Source organism: Gossypium hirsutum, chromosome A10, assembly GCF_007990345.1.
Source record: "Gossypium hirsutum isolate 1008001.06 chromosome A10, Gossypium_hirsutum_v2.1, whole genome shotgun sequence".
In the NCBI taxonomy this organism is placed as follows: domain Eukaryota; kingdom Viridiplantae; phylum Streptophyta; class Magnoliopsida; order Malvales; family Malvaceae; genus Gossypium; species Gossypium hirsutum.
This window is the reverse complement of record NC_053433.1, coordinates 104,437,433-104,454,397: the sequence shown is the minus strand read 5'-3', so window position 1 is coordinate 104,454,397 and position 16,965 is coordinate 104,437,433. Positions and strand designations below refer to the sequence as shown.

The window sequence follows — 16,965 nt, the reverse complement described above, 5'->3', positions numbered from 1 at the left end:
TTCCAACCCCACGACAGTTCCAATAGAAGATCTTCTTTGCTCCTAGCGGGGCTGATTCCCAGCCTCTACCTCAAAAGATGAAACACTGTCCAGTAATCTCTTCCTGGCTATTTTTGAAGGGCTCTCATCTGTGTTTTCTCCATTCAGTCCCTTTTGCCTCTTTTTTTTTTGCTTCTAAATAGTCTCATACCATCACGCCTCGATTTATGGTTTTTTTTCCAGAGAAGATGTAGATATGGATTCCTCTTCTCCTCCTTCTTCTTTTTCTTTTTGAGTTTGTTGCCCGCTATCGTCCCTTGTATCAGTTTTTATTCCTTCTCTTTCTTCATTCAATGGGTTGTCATTAGTTCAACCCCATTTTTCCATGTTCCTGATAAACCGTAATTTATACATCTTTTTACCCCATGTTAACACATTTTATGGATGATTTTTCCATAGAATTGGTGAATCCGATGCTCCTAATGCTTTAATTTCATGTTTTATACTTATGTGAGCATAGAAGAGCGAAAGGAACGAGAAATGGGCCAAAAACGGAGAAAATAGGTCAAAGTACGAAATCAATAGGGCCTGGACTTCCTCACACGGGCAGACCACACGGTCGTGTCAATTTGGCAGAATCAAAGTACGACTCACACGGGTGGACCACATACCTATGCCTATTTAAAAGGCTTGACCAAGGCCTGAAGTAATCACACACGGGCGTGTCCCTGCCGAGCCCAAGTTTAGTCTAATTTGGAAAAGGCAAATTTTGAGGGTTCTTAGGCATTCCAAAGCTTATAAATACACTATAGAGGAGGAGAAAAAAAGGAGAGGCACAGAGAGGAAGGAAGGAATTACTCGAAGGAAGCCGATTGATTCATCTCAGAAGCCGGATTCATCATCAAGACTAAAGATCACCCTTCAATTTCCCTTCAGGAGTTTTGGGTTGTCTTTATGTTTTGTATTCATTATTCTTCTGAGATGTTTTCCTTTTTAGTTATGAACTAAATCCCCTAAATACTTAAGGGGAATGAAGCCTAAGACGAATCTTGTTATTATTTTCTGAATCGTATGATAAATATGTGACTTGTTCTTAATTATGTGTTCTTAATTCTTGTTTTGATATCCCAGGATACTAATTCAAGACACGCTCTTATTCAGATGAGGAATAGACCCTGTCTAAGAGTACATTTGCCATAATTAACCGGAGTTAATTGCATGCCTAGAAATAAGGTGACAGGATTTTGCCGGATCAAGGTGAAACCTAATAATGGAATCCATAGATCGAGTTAATGCAACCCTAGGGTGTTAATTAGAGAAAAGTCTCAATTATTAAATCTAGGGATTAGACGTTATTAGTCTTGAATAGGGATAATAACATAACTTAGGGATCTCTACGGAACAAGTTAAATGAATAAATCGTCCGATTCGGAGTTAGAATAACAAGTGAAGTCTAGGTGGATTTTTCCTTAGGTATTGTCTTAATTCAATCATTTTCCAAAAGTAGTCCCCCAATTCTATTTTCTGTGAATTCTTAGTTTAGTTAATTAGTTATTTAAAAACAAACCCCATTATTCTTAGGCTAGATAATAAAAAGAAAGTTAATACTAGTTCTTTTACTTCCTTTGGGTTCGACAATCCGGTCTTGCTAAAACTATACTACTGTTCCATAGGTACACTTGCCTACATTGTGATAATAGTTAGTTTCAAGAAAGATTAATTATAAATTTATAAAACTTACCTGTCATGAAAATCGCGATCAAGTTTTTGGCACCGTTTCCGGGGAACTAAGATATTAGGAACACTCAATTTTTATTACTTTAGCCATTTAATTTTCTTGAAAGTTAATTTTATTTTATTTTTATTATTTATTAATCTACTTTTTCTTTCTCTTGGCAGTTTTTTTTATAGTTTATGACTAGAAGAAACCTGTCAGGACCACTACTTTTGGACGAAGAAATCGATCGAACAGTTCATAGAAACCAAAAAAAATAAGACGAAGCTTAAGATACACAGAGAACGAGTAAGAGGGCGATATTCAAACCCCAACCGAGGAGATGGCTGGAAACCAAGAAAATCCGCTACCTCCTGCAATTGCTGTTAATCAAAATCCTACTCCGCGCACTATGTATGATTATGCTAAACCTTCTTTAACAGGAACTGAATCGAGCATAGTTAGACCTGATGTAGCTGCAAATACTTTTGAACTGAAATCTAACACAATTCAAATGATACAGCAATTAGTTCAGTTTGATGGTTTGCAGGATGAAGATCCCAACGCTCACTTGGCAAACTTTTTGGAATTATGCGATACATTTAAAAACAATGGCATTTCTGATGATGCCATATGTCTTCCGTTGTTTCCCTTTTCATTGAGGAACAAAGCTAAACAGTGGTTGAACTCGTTACCATGAGGGTCAATTACTACTTGGGAACAAATGACCGAAAAGTTTTTACTAAAATATTTTTCGCCGGTTAAAATGGCTAAATTATGTAATGATATCTCTTCTTTTGTGCAGATGGATTTAGAAACACTCTACGATACATGAGAGAGATACAAGGACCTTTTGAAAAGGTGTCCTCACCATGGGTTATCGCTTTGGCTACAAGTTCAAGCGTTCCATAATGGCCAGAATCCTTCGATTCGGTAAATGGTTGACGCAGCTGCTGGCGAAACCATTAATAATAAAACACCTGAAGATACTTATGAGTTTATAGAGGAGATGTCACTGAATAACTATCAGTGACAAGTCATGAGGAAAAAGCCAACGAAAACAGCCGGTATTTATAACGTCGATTTGATCACCATGCTCTCTAATCAGCTAGAACTCTTAAATAAGAAAATTGATGGTTTTCTTAGTTCTTCATAGATTCACCCAGTAATGCAGTGTGAAGCAAGTGGAGGTGGATCAAGCAATTCGAAATACTAACCTTATGGCCACAACATGGATAAAGAGCAGTTAAATTACATGGGTAATAATCCTCAATCTCAAAACAATCCATATAGTAACACTTACAATACAGGTTGGAGGAACCACCCAAATTTCTCATAGGGAGGCCAAGGAAATCAGAGACCAACTCCAGGCTACCAACAACTACCCTATCAACAGGAAAAGAAGATGAACCTTGAAGAGATGCTCTCAAAGTTTATATCGGTGTCAGAAACTTGTTTCCAGAATACTGAGACAGCACTTAAGAATCAACAAGCATCGATCTAAGGGCTCGAAACTTAGATAGGTCAGCTATCCAAACTAATCTCCGAACGACCACAAGGTAGCTTGCCAAGTAATACTGAACCCAACCCAAGGGAACAGCTTAACGCAATTAATATTCAAGATGAAGAAGAAGTCGTTGAGCCTGAGCCAGAACTGAGGCAAGAAACTGTGGTAAGCAGAGATCAAGGTGAGGTCAGTCATGATAAAAACAAATCAGTGAATGTCAAATATAAACCTCCTGTGCCATACCCTAATGCCACAAGGAAAGACAGCTCAGATGAACAATTTGGTAAATTCCTTAAACTCTTAAAAAAATTACACATTAACTTATCGTTTATTGAAGCTCTATCACAGATGCCAAACGCAATGAAATTTTTAAAGGAGCTTTTAGCAAATAAGTGAAAGTTGGATGAGGCATCGCATGTGGAGCTAAACGCAGTTTGCTCGGCTATTCAGCAGGATAAGCTACCCAACAAATTAAAAGATCCAGGGAGTTTTACAATTCCTTGCTTAATTGGTAGTTTAGATGTTAATAACGCATTAGCTGATTTAGGGGCTAATATTAACGTCATGCCCTACAAAATGTTCAAACAATTAGGTCTTGGGAAACCCAAACAGACTAGGATGAGCATTCAATTAGCAGATAAAACTATAAGGTTTCCTAGGTGTATTATTGAAGATGTGCTAGTTAAAATCGATAAATTTATATTTTCCGTTGACTTCATTGTTCTAGACATAAAGGAGGATAGCAACACTCCTTTGATTTTAGGAAGACCCTTTTTGGCAACTACAAAAATGATTATTGATGTTGGCACAGGTGAGCTCACACTTCGTGTGGGAGACGAAACAATCACCCTTTAAGCTCGCAATTCTTGCAACACATCAGAAATTGAAGGTGATCGTCTAAACCATTCTACTAAAACTGACAATATGGTACAACCTACTTTGCAGGAAATGAGTCTGAAGGAAGTACATGAGCCATTCTCAAGCACTAGTAGAGGACCTATTCATGAAGATCGAAGGCTACAAATAGAGGAGCTAGACGAATGGCGAACGCATAAACCGAGAAAACATGATAAACTAAAACCACGCCAGAACAAGCTCAATACCTTCCCAAATCAACTTAAGGTTGGAGATGAAGTGTTATTAGATACCGCAGAGCCTCACATTGTCACTACCAAACCGAATGAAGAAGTCCCTCTTACGGTACTTAGTATTTTTCCATTCGGTACAATCGAGGTAAGTCATCCCTAGTTCGGCACTTTTAAGGTAAACAACACCCATCTAAAACTTTATTTTGATAAGATGGATAGTAGGAATGAGGAGTATAAACTCTTCGAACCACCATGACCATTCAATGGAGAGGTAAGTCGAGCTTAGACTATAAATAAGCGCTTCTCGGGAGGCAACCCAAGCACTAACAATATTAATTTCTTTAAATTTTAGTATTTAACACCTAACTTACTAACGAAGATCTTGAACACAGGTTTTCCACACAGACACGGCCTATCACACGGGCGTGCTTAGGACCGTGTGGAAATAAGACAAAGACACGGGTTACAACAAATTACCACGACTGTGCGACATGGCCGTGGGTGAACCTACCAAAACAACACGGGCGTGCGACACGGCCGTACCTTGAAACCGTGGCCGAACCTGTCAAATTAACACGGGCGTGCGACACACTCGTGTCTAGAACCCATGGTCAAACCTGTTAGATTAACAAGGGCATGGGCCTACATACACGGGTGTGGGAGAAGCGAACGAACCCAGACACAGTCGTTCGACACGGCCGTGTTCACCCACATGCCCAAGGAACACGGGCATGGACTAAATGCCAGACGCACCCAAATTTAAAATTCGCGAATCACACGGGTTGAAATTGAGGAACACGAGCGTGTTCTTTGGCCGTGTGCTCCAAAATCTATAAATACGTTGCACTATTCATTGTCTTCTTCACCCAAAAAACCCTAAACCTAGCCGCTGCAAGTCCACACGCCCTCCTTGCCACGCCCGTGCACCACTTACAACTCCATTTTTGATGCCCAATCTCTCTCCCTTAGTGTTTGTTTACTCTTTTCACTTCTATTTTACTTATTTTTAATGTTTATTATCAAAAAAACCTTTATTTTTCTCATAACTATTTCCATTTTGCTCATTATTATCATTTAATTTGCATTATTAGATTATTTATCATACATTTCATGTTGAATCGAGTTGTTAGGAAAGCCCCATTCTATTATTATACCCATGCCATTACTATGCTCATTTTCATGCTTTTACCATGCTAATGTCGCAAAATTATGCTATCAAATCAATTATTTTGGTTGATTTTGGTTAGTATTAGTAGTTTTGGCTGAAATTGTTAGTTAAAATTCATGGCTTTTTCCATTTCAAATTCATGTACCTACTATTATTCTTTTTTATATTGTAGGTGTACAATGTCGTCTTCACGTGGTAAAAAGGCCACTGTCCCTGCTTCAAAGAAAAGGAAGGGACTGTCATCTTCCTCAGGTCCTACCGTAGAAATTCGCCACCCTTTCCTGCAATTCCCTATCGGGCCCAAGAAGAACTTTTCCAAATACTCTGGGCCGACCTTTAATTGTGGGCCGCTGCATCGACTGGGTTGCAGTAGGACAAGTTCAGTTAGCTGATGCGATTCGAGCCCTCCTAACCACTGATCCTTGGGAGATTTTCTTTGGGATCATCGAGCCAACATATTTCGAGCTAACGATGGAACTATGCTCAATGTTTTATCTTTAGATGGTAATGACGAACTACGATGATCCCGACACGGTCTAATTTCACCTAGGCAGATTAGTTTGCCAACTAAGCGTCCCAGAATTCGATACTACAGTGGGCTTATATACAGAAGAGTTCAAAGAGGAAAATGACTTAGATGCTCTCAACCGCCATATCCATCGTTCTCCTTCACGGTTCTAGGACGCACTAGTACCAGGTTCAACCACCTACAATCCTAGCCGCTCCAAGGCATTGGCTCTCTTTCTATCTCTAAGGTACCTACACGCCATTTTGGCTCACACGATTATAGGAAGGCGAGAGAGCACTGGTGTCGTCAACACTCAGGACTCCTACTTTCTATGGTGTATGTCGCACGGGCACGTCATCGACCTTGCCTATTTCATTGCCCTCGCGATTTAGCACCAAACAGAGCGGCATAGAAAGGGGGTCATCTGTATTGGGCCTTATGTTACTTGGTTGACTCAACACTTCGGGTTCCTCAACACTGCGACCCAAGAATCTTCCTTGACCCTCATTGGCCAGATGTCTCCACAAGTATCTCAAGTATGCTAAGCATGAAGATGATCGAAAAGCCCCACCGAACCTACCCTCCTCAATATCGTCTCGCCCAATCTACCGATGAGGAGGCCCCCAAGGACATTACTGATGATGTCCCTCCGCAGTACGAGGACCCACCGTCTCAGCCACCACCACCCTCTCGTCCAGTTCATGCTGCAGCTTCATATGCTGACATCTCTGAGCGCCTCACTCGATTCGAGCAGTAATATTTTCAACGATTTGACAACATTGATGCTACTCTACAGCAGATTTGTCAGCACCTCCACATCTCATCACCAATCCCACCTTGTGAACCATCTAGCGATGAAGATGTTTAAAAACATTTATTTCTTACTTTATGTTTTTAATTTTTATTAAAACTACTTTTTATTTTTATTAAGATTTTAGAATTTTATTTTATAATTACGAATTTCGGTTATTTCATTAAGAGTAATTATTCTTATTTATACCCCCTAAAAAGTTCTTGATTTTGTCATAGTTATGTAGAGCTCCTAAACTCATCATCGCACAGGAACTAAAAACTCCATCGGGAAAGGTTCTCCACGACTGCCATGTCCTGCTCGACCACGACCATAGCTACCACTAGACATAATATTATTTTGGCGCATGACTTATGGACTAATGAACCTCTACCACTGCCGGAGTATCCTCCTCCACCCCCACGCCGATTATTCTCCAAACCTCTAGTTCAAGGAATTTCATCCATTTTTAATTCAGGAAGTTTCACTTCTCTCCCTATCTTATTTTTATATTCTTATATCTACCTTTGTACATTGAGAGCAATGTACATTTTAAGTGTGGGGGGTATTTATTTCACTATCAGAAAAATGCCTAAATGATTGCCTTGTTCTCTTGAAAAGCCCTCATATCATGTTTAGGATAAATTTTGATTGATTTATGATTTTGATTGATATATCTTGAATTAAAACATAGGTATTTATGCATTGATTGTTTAAACTTTAAGATATTAAAGAATCAAGCATGATAAGTTGATTTTTAAGAATTTAAAATTTTAGGTTGTTTCCCCAAAGTTTAGGTATTATTTTGAGTTGGAATTCACAAGTTTTAAACATCAAAAAGCCATAATTTTTGTGAAATCTTTTTTGAGCCTTTTAAGCATCTATTAATTCTTTCATGCTCATTTTTATTATTGCTTTGAGTGCGTCAGTATTGAACTCTTATTCTAGAACTTGCTTGATTATGCATGTCAAGAGCACATCATTTGATTTGATATGTCAAAACGATTAAGGCACTTAGGATTAACCCACTCATGTCATGAAAAGCCTACCTCCACGATTAACCCTTAGTAAACCCCGTTGAGCTAACAAGCCATTTCTTATATTACCCTTAATATTAACCCTTAACCCATTATTGTTGAAATACCCTAAATTAAATTTGATCCATATTTTTGTCGAGATTTGAATTGAAATAGTTGCTCAGCTATGTCTTGTTCTTAATAGTTAGTCTATGTTATTTAACTTTTTCTTAAAAAAAATGTATATACACATTAGTAGTAATCTTTTGTTTTTGAGCTTAAGTATTTAAATTTCATATTCTGAGAAGAAACTCTGATGTACGCGAGTGATGATTAAATTTTTTCTAGTTAAGTGATTTTTCAATTCAATCTCGATTTTAACCGTTTCTTTCAGCTTGTGACCACACACCCTAACCAAAGCCACATTACAACCCTCTAAAGACCTTTTGATTGATGTCTCATTTCAATTTATAGTGGTGGAGATTTGATTTTCATGCAAGCTTATGGTAATAACTTTTCATATTGACTAATGAGTGCTACTTTCATTGTCCTTAAACACTTTGAGTGATTTGAGTGAATCTTTAGTGAGGATGTTAAACTCCGTAAGATTTCATATCGAGGTAATACTTAGATAAGGGGAGATGCCTAAGTTTTACGTGATTAAATACTCAACTTGGAATGTTTGAAGCTCTAATGTTCTTTTAGTTGAATTCTCAATGTATGATTACCTGTGGATTATTTTGAGATATTTTCGATAGAAATTATAAGTTGATAAGGATTTATTTTGATTATGAGTTGAGGATTTTACTTGAGGACAAACAAATGCTTAAGTATGGGGGTATTTGATAAATCATAATTTATACATATTTTTACCCCATGGATGATTCTTCCTTAGAGTTGGTGAAGTTGATGCTCCTAATGCTTTAATTTCATGTTTTATACTTAGGTGAGCATAAGAGAGCAAAAGGAACGAGAAACGGGCCAAAAATGGAGAAAATGGGCCAACGTACAAAATCAACACGGCCTGGACTTCCTCACACGGGTAGACTACATGGCCGTGTCAATTTGGCAGAATCGAAGCACGACTCACACGGGTGGACCACATGCCTGTGTCTATTTAACAAGCTTGACCATGGTCTGAAGTAATCACACACGGGCGTGTCCCTGTCGAGCGCAAGTTTAGTCCAATTCGGAAAAGGCCAATATTGAGGGTTTTTAGGCATTCCAAAGCCTATAAATACACCATAGAGGAGGGGGAAGAAATGAGAGGCGTAGAGAGAAAGGAAAGAATTACTCGAAGAAAGTCGATTGATCTATCTCAAAAGCCGAATTCATCATCAAGACTGAAGAACTCCTCTCAATTTCCCTTCAGGATTTTTGGGTTTTTTTATGTTTTGTATTCATTATTCTTCTGAGATGTTTTCCTTTTTAGTTATGAATTAAATCCCCTAAATACCTAGGGGGAATGAAACCTAAGGCGAATCTTGTTATTATTTTCTGAATTGTATGATAAATATTTGACTTGTTCTTAATTATGTTTCTTGTTTTGATATTCCAAGATATTGATTCAAGTTAAGCTCTTATTCAGAGGAGGAATAGAACCTGTCTAAGAGTACAATTGTCAGAATTAAGCGGAGTTGATTGAGCGCCTAGAGATAGGGTGACAATATTTTGCCGGATTAGGGTGAAACCTAATAAGGGGATCCATAGATTGAGTTAATGCAACCCTAGGGTGTTAATCAGAGAAAAGTCTCAATTATTCAATCTAGGGATTAGACGTTATTAGTCTTGAATAGGGATAATAACATAACTTAGGGTTCTCTACGGAACAAGTTAAATGAATAAATCGTCTGATTCAGAGTCAGAATAACAAGTGAAGTCTAGGTGGATTTTTCCTTAGGTATTGTCTTAATTTAATCGTTTTCCAAAAGTAATCCCCCAATTCTATTTTCTATGAATTCTTAGTTTAGTTAATTAGTTAGTTAAAACAAACTCCATTATTCTTAGGCTAGATAATAAAAAAAAGTTAATACTAGTACTTTTAGTTCCTTTGGGTTCGACAATCCGGTCTTGCTAAAACTATATTACTGTTCCATAAGTACACTTGCCTGCATCGTGATAATAGTTAGTTTCAAGAAAAATTAATTATAAATTTATAAAACTTACCTGTCACGAAAATCGTGATCAGTTCCCCTTCCTTGGATCGGAGTCACAATGTTTGCCCTCATCCAGCTACCATACTGGAGGTCTCCATCACTTACCTCAGAGTCGCCTTTTTATTTTTTCATTTTTTTACAGTATGACCTATTAAACCATAAAAATAACAAAAGTCTGGCAATCTCTCATATTTCAGCACACATGTTATTACGTCTCCGTCTCTTCCAGCTAATTTCACAATTTTACGAAGAGGTTTGCAATTGTTTATTTTTACTTTAAACCTTATGAACTTTGTCCATCCCCCATCTCTGTCTTTCCAGTCAATCGCCACTAACTCACCAATGGCTTTTCCCACTTCTATCATAGTTCTACGGTCTATATATTCCAAAGGACATTACAAACCCTTAACCAAAACGGAGACTAATTAAACTCGTAAGAATCTATCTCTTTACCCTTGATGAAAGGCATAATTGAGAATAGACAATTATCGAACAACCAGGGCATGAGATTAAAGATCCTGCTTCTATCTTCCAAGCTTCTGAACTTGACTAAGATTACCTTTTCTTTTAGAGCAACGAAGTTAATCTCCTCCTTAGTAAACCATAAAGACCGGAAAACCCTATACACTACCTCTCTGTTTGGTTTCTCCTCAGCCATTATCTTTCCCACCGCCCAAGACTCATAACCTTAATAGTTGTTTTCTATATTGATGCTTATGACCTGGGCCGATTCTTCTTCAAAGAAATTTAACCTTTTGAGCATCTCATTAATGTCGTCAGCCATTTCAAACCCCTTTTTCGTGGCACAGCTCACGCTTACAACCCAATACAACGGATGAGCCAACAAAGATGTAGATGTATGGACCCAAGAATTCAACATCTCAAACAGCCCACCTAACAAAAAGCCAAGCTTGAGAGAAAACCGAACCAGAGCACAAAACAAATTGATAACCAAAAGAAAGAAAGCACAAAACAAATGCAATCGAAAGAAACCAAGCCAAACCAAACCCCACATACACCACTACCTACATTAACACCAAACTAAAAAAATAAGAAAAAATGTTAAAACAATTTACCAGTCGACCCCCCAAGAAGAAATAATCCCCAATCCACCACCAAGATGTTTGCAAAATCAAAAGCCACAACCATACAAAAGAAAAGAAAGAAAAAAAGAACAGTATCACCTTGCGAAAAGATAACTAGAATTCAAGCAACCAATTAACCTTACGAATATCAACTTCACATGAAACATGCAAACCCTTGTGCATGCAAAAATTTCTTTAAAGAAAACTAATAAATGCATATAACACCATATCAAGTCATGCAAAAACATGCAAAAAAGTCAAAAACAGAGATAAGGATAAGCTTTCATGGGGCCTTAATCACGAGGAAAGAGACGAATCACTGTCACCTTACACCTCCAAAAATCTCCACCAAAATAAAGGAAGCACAATCGCAAATCTTTGAAAACTCATCACCCCAAAACTGCAATAATATTCAAAGAATAAAAGGCAGACACACACAAAAAAAACAAGAACAGAAAACATTTTTCTTTCTTGACTATTCTTTACGAATATCAGAGAACAACAGTTTGACATGTTATTGATTGAAAAAACGCGTGTCATGTGTCGACTTTTAGGTTTTCATTTAGGCCATTTTACCTAAAAAGGCCCTTTAAAAAAATAGAATTACGAAAATGGGCTGTTTATTAGGTTATTTAATGGATTAGGTCGTTTTCCACAAAAACGCGTCCATGTAAGCGCGATTTAGTGTCTACATCAGCAAAACACTCCCTAGGGAAGCGTTTTGCCCGTGTAACGGTCAAACATTCGACCGTTGGCTTCCAACGGTCCAAAAAAAACTATAAAAAGGCCCCCCAAATCATCTTTCACACAAATCTCTCACAATTTCTATAATTCTCTCAAAATTCCTTTCCCTTCATTTATTTTTCACACAATTCTCTCATAATTCTCAACATTCTTCGAATATTCCCTTCAAAAATCTATCAAATTTCATTGAAATTTTCTCAAAATTCTATGAAATTTGTTTGTTTAAAATTTTTTTGAATTTAATTTTTTTTAAATTAAAAAAATCCGATCGTGTTAGCAATGGCTGAAGAATTAATCTGTCTCTGATCGCAGTAATTCGTAACAAGTAATAAATATTTATAATGAAGATCAAACCTAGACTAACTATTATCACGACGAAAAGGCAAGCGCACCTATTGAACAATAGTATAGTAATGGCAAGACCGAGATATCGTACCCAAGGGAACCAAAAGTAATAGTAATAACTATCTTTTTATTATCTAACCTAAGAATAAAAGGGGTTTGTTTTAATTAACTAATTATTTAAACTAAGAACGCACAGAGAAAAGAATTGGGGAATTGCTTTTGGGAAAATCGATTAACTTGAGACAATACCTAAGGAAAAATCCACCTAGACTTTACTTGTTATTCTGGCTCCGAATTATTCATTCAACTTGTTCCGTAGAGATCCCTAAGTTATGATATTATCCCTATTCAAGACTAATAACGTCTAATCCCTAGAATGAATAACCGAGATTTTCTCTAATTAACACTCTAGGGTTGCATTAACTCGATCCATGGCTCCCCTTATTAGGTTTCACCCTGATCCGGAAAAATCTTGTCACCCTATTTCTAGGCGTGCAATCAACTTCACTTAATTATGGCAAATGTACTCTTAGACAGGGTCTATTCCTCTTCTGAATAAGAGCGTGTCTTGAATTAGTATCTTGGGATATCAAAACAAGAATTAAGAATACATAATTAAGAACAAGTTAAATATTTATCATACGATTCAGAAAATAATAACAAGATTCGTCTTAGGTTTCATTCCCCTTAGGTTTTTAGGGGATTTAGTTCATAACTAAATAAGAAAACATCTTAGAAGAATAAAGAATACAAAACATAAAGAAAACCTAAAACTCCTGAACGGAAATTGAGGAGAGATCTTCAGTCTTGATGATGAATCCAGCTTCTGAGATGGATCAATCGGCTTCTTTAGGGTAATTCCTTACCCCTCTTCTCCGTCTCCCTTTTTCTCCTCCTCTAGTGCGTATTTATAGGCTTTGGAATGCCTAAAAACCCTCAAAATTGGTCTTTTCCGAATTGGATTCAAATTGGGCTCAGTAGGGACACGCCCGTGTGACACGCTCGTGTTCGATTACTTCAGGCCGTATTCGAGCCTACCAAATTGACACGGCCATGTGGTCTGCCCGTGTGAGGAGGTCCAGGCCGTGTTGATTTTGTACTTTGGCCCATTTTCTCCGTTTTGGCCCGTTTCTCATTCCTTTTGCTCTCTTATGCTCTCCTAAGTATAAAATATGAAATTAAAGCATTAGGAGCATCGAATTCACTAATTCTAATGAGAAATCATCCATAAAATGCATTAAACATGGCGTAAAAAAATGTATAATTTACGGTTTATCAAATACCTCCACACTTAAGCATTTGCTTGTCCTCAAGCAAAATCCTCAACTTATAATCAGAATAAATTCTTCTCAACTTATAATTCTTATCGATAATATCTCAAAATAATCCATAGGTAATCATACATTGAGAATTCAACTAAAAGAACATAAAAGTTTCAATCATTCCAAGTTGAGTATTTAATCATGCAAGCATAGGTGTCTCTTCGCATCTAAGTAATTACCTTTGATTCAGAATATCACAGAGTTTCACATCCTTACTAAAGATTCACTCAAATCACTCGAGGTGTTTAAGAACAATAAATGAAGCACTCAATAGTCAATAATGAAAAGTTATTACCATAGGCTTGCATGAAAATCAAATCTCTACCACTATAATTTAAGATGATACATCAATCAAAAGGTCTTTAGAGGGTTGTAGTATGGCTTGGTTAGGGGGTGTGGTCACAAGCTGAAAGAAAGGGTTAGAATCGAGATTGAATTGAAAAATTACCTAACTAGAATAAGAGTTAACCTTCACTTGTGTACAACAGAGCTTTTTCTCAGAATATGGAATTACTAATATGTATACATAGTTTTTTTTTAACAACTAGTTAGATAAAGAAGAAAAACATAACTAAGCAACTTTTCTAACTCAGATCTCGACAAAAATAGGGATCAAATTAATTTGGGGGACTTCAACAATAATGGGTTAATGGTTAATATTACGGGTAATACAAGGAATAACTTGTTAGGCTCAAGGGGGTTTACTAGGGGTTAATCGTAGAGGTAGGATTTTCATGGCATGAGTGGGTTAATCCTTAGTGCCTTAATCATTTTGACATATCAAATCAAATGGTGTGGTCTCGACATGCATAATCAAACAAGTTCTAGAATAACAATTTAATACTAATGCACTCAAAGCAATAATAAAAGTGAGCATGAAAGGATGAATAGATGCTCAAAAGGCTAAAAAATCTCACAAAATTTATGGCTTTTTGATGTTTAGACTTGTGAATTCTAATTCAAAGTAATACCTAGACTTAGGGAAACAGCCTATAATTTTAATTTCTTAAAAATCAACTTATCATGCTTGATTCTCTAATGCCTTACAGTTTAAATAATCAATGCATAAATCCCTATGTTTTAATTCAAGATATATCAATCAAAATCATAAATCAATTAAAATTTATCCTAAATATGATATGAGAGATTTTCAAGAGAACAAGGCAATCATTAATAAATACCCCCCACACTTAAGATGTACATTGCCCTTAATGTACAAAAATAGATATTAGAGTATAAAAATAAGATAGGGAGAGAAGTGAAACTTCCTGTATGATGAATTCCTCGAATTTAGAGTTTTAGAGAGTGATCAGTTTGAGAGTGGAGGAGGATACTCCGACGGTCGTAGAGGTACTTTAGGCCATAAGTCCTGCGCCAAAAGAATATTATATCTAGTGGTAGCTATGGTTATGGTCGAGCAGGACATGGAAGTCGTGGAGAACCAATTTCCGGTGGAGTTTTAGTTCCTCTGTGATAATGAGCTTAAGAGCTCTATATAACTGTGATAAAATTAAGAAATTTTTAGGGATATTAGGAAGAATAAGTACTTGAAAAGGAATAACCGAAATTCATGATTAAAAATAAAATTCTAAAATTTAAGGAAAGAAATAAAAAGTAGTTTCAATTAAAAACATAAAATAATAAATAAATATATCTAAACATCTTCATCGCTGGATGGTTCGCGAGGTAGGACTGGCGATAAGATGTGGAGGTGCTGACAAATCTGCTGTAGAGTAGCATCAATGTTGTCAAATCGTTGAAAACACTGATGCTCGAATCGGGTGAGGTGTTCAGATATGTTAGCATATGAAGCCATCGCATGAACTGGATGAGAGGAAGGTAGTGACTGAGTCGGTGGGTCCTCATTCTGTGAGGGGACATCATCAAGAATGTCCTCATAGGCCTCCTCCTCGTTAGATTGGGTGAGACGATACTGGAGAGGGTAGGTTCCTCGGTGCCTCTCGATCATCCTCATGCTAAGCATGCTCGAGATGCCTTGTTAAGACATCTGGCTGATGAGGGTGAGGGATGATTCTTGGGCCGCGGTGTTGAGGAGCACAAAGTGTCGAGCCAGCTGAGTCATGTAGGGGCCAATGGAGATGACCCCCTTCCGATGCCGCTCGATCTGGTGCTGGATCGCGAGGGCTATGAAATAGCAAGGTCGATGACATGCCCTTGCGACATGCACCATAAGAAGTAGACGTCGTGGGTATTGACGATGCCGGTGCTCTCTCGCCTCCCTGTAATCGTGTGAGTTAAAATAGCGTGTAAGTACCTCAGGGATGGTGGGAGAACTAATGCCTTGGAGCGGCTAAGATTGTACGAGGCCGTGTTAGGGGCCAAAGTATGCCAGCACTTCGAGGGTGAGAAATGTGTATGGCGACTAAGAGCATGTAGTTCATTCTCCTCCCTAAACTCCTCTGTATATAGGCCTAGTGCAGCACCAAACTCTGGGACACTTAGCTGGCAGATTAACCCGCCTAGGCGAAACTGGACCGTGCCAGGATCATCATACCTTGTCATTACGGTCTGGAGATGGAACATTGAGCAGAGTTCCATCGTGAGCTCGAGGTATGTCGACTAGATAATCCCGAAGAATAGCTCCCACGGGACTGTAGTTAAGAGAGCCCGAATCGTATCAGCCATCTGGACTTGTTCTACGGTAGCCCAGTCAATGTAGTGGCCTGCTGCTAAAAGTCAGACTCGAAGTATTTGGAAGAGCTCTTCTTGAGGCCCTCGTGGAAACTGTAAGAAAGGGTGACGGATTTTCGCGGTTGGTCCGCAGAGGATGATGCTCCTTTCCTTTTCTTCGAGGCTGATACGGTGGTTTTCTTTCCTCTTGAAGATGACATTGAAAGCCTGTGATATAAAGAATAATAATAGGTAAACATATTCAAAGGGGAAGTAAATTATTTCAGCCAAAACTACTAATATGAAGCAAACTCAACCACAATAATCATGAGAACGAGAATAGAAATGTTATGAGTATAAGGTTTTCCTCGTCTCAATTTAACATAAACTGGATGGTAACTAACCTAGGAATGCAATTTAAATGATAGACATTAGCATGATAGTAGCATGAAAATAAGCATAGTAATGTCATGGATATAAGGTGTGTCTAATAACTTGATTTAATTTGAAATGTATAATAAAGAACCTATAAATGCAAACTAAATGATGAAATAATGAACAAAAATGAAAACTAGTTTAAAAGTATTGGATATTATTGTAATAATAAGCATTAATAATGAGTAAAATAGAAGTGAAAGGAGTAAACAAACGCTAAGGGAGAGAGATTTGTGCGTTAAAAACGAAGTTGGAGGCGGCACACGGGTGTGGCAGGGGGCCGTGTGGAGTTGCAGCGGCTAGGGTTAGGGTTTTTTGAATGGAGAAGACAATGAATAGTGCAGCCTATTTATAGATCTTGAGACACACGGCCATGGGACACGCCCGTGTGCCCTAATTTCAGCCCGTGTGTTTTGCGTTTTTCCTATTTTGGCATGTCTGAAATTTGACACACGCCCATGTACATCGAGTGTGTTG

General features: G+C 37.7%; 1 non-coding gene across 1 annotated transcript; it reads right to left on the bottom strand.

The window, feature by feature from the left end:
- Window positions 1-2,465: 2,465 nt before the first annotated feature.
- Window positions 2,466-2,572, bottom strand: LOC121208638 (small nucleolar RNA R71). Its single transcript, XR_005903770.1, has one exon. It is a non-coding gene; the product is annotated as a small nucleolar RNA R71 (small nucleolar RNA).
- Between the last annotated feature and the right edge of the window lie 14,393 nt (window positions 2,573-16,965).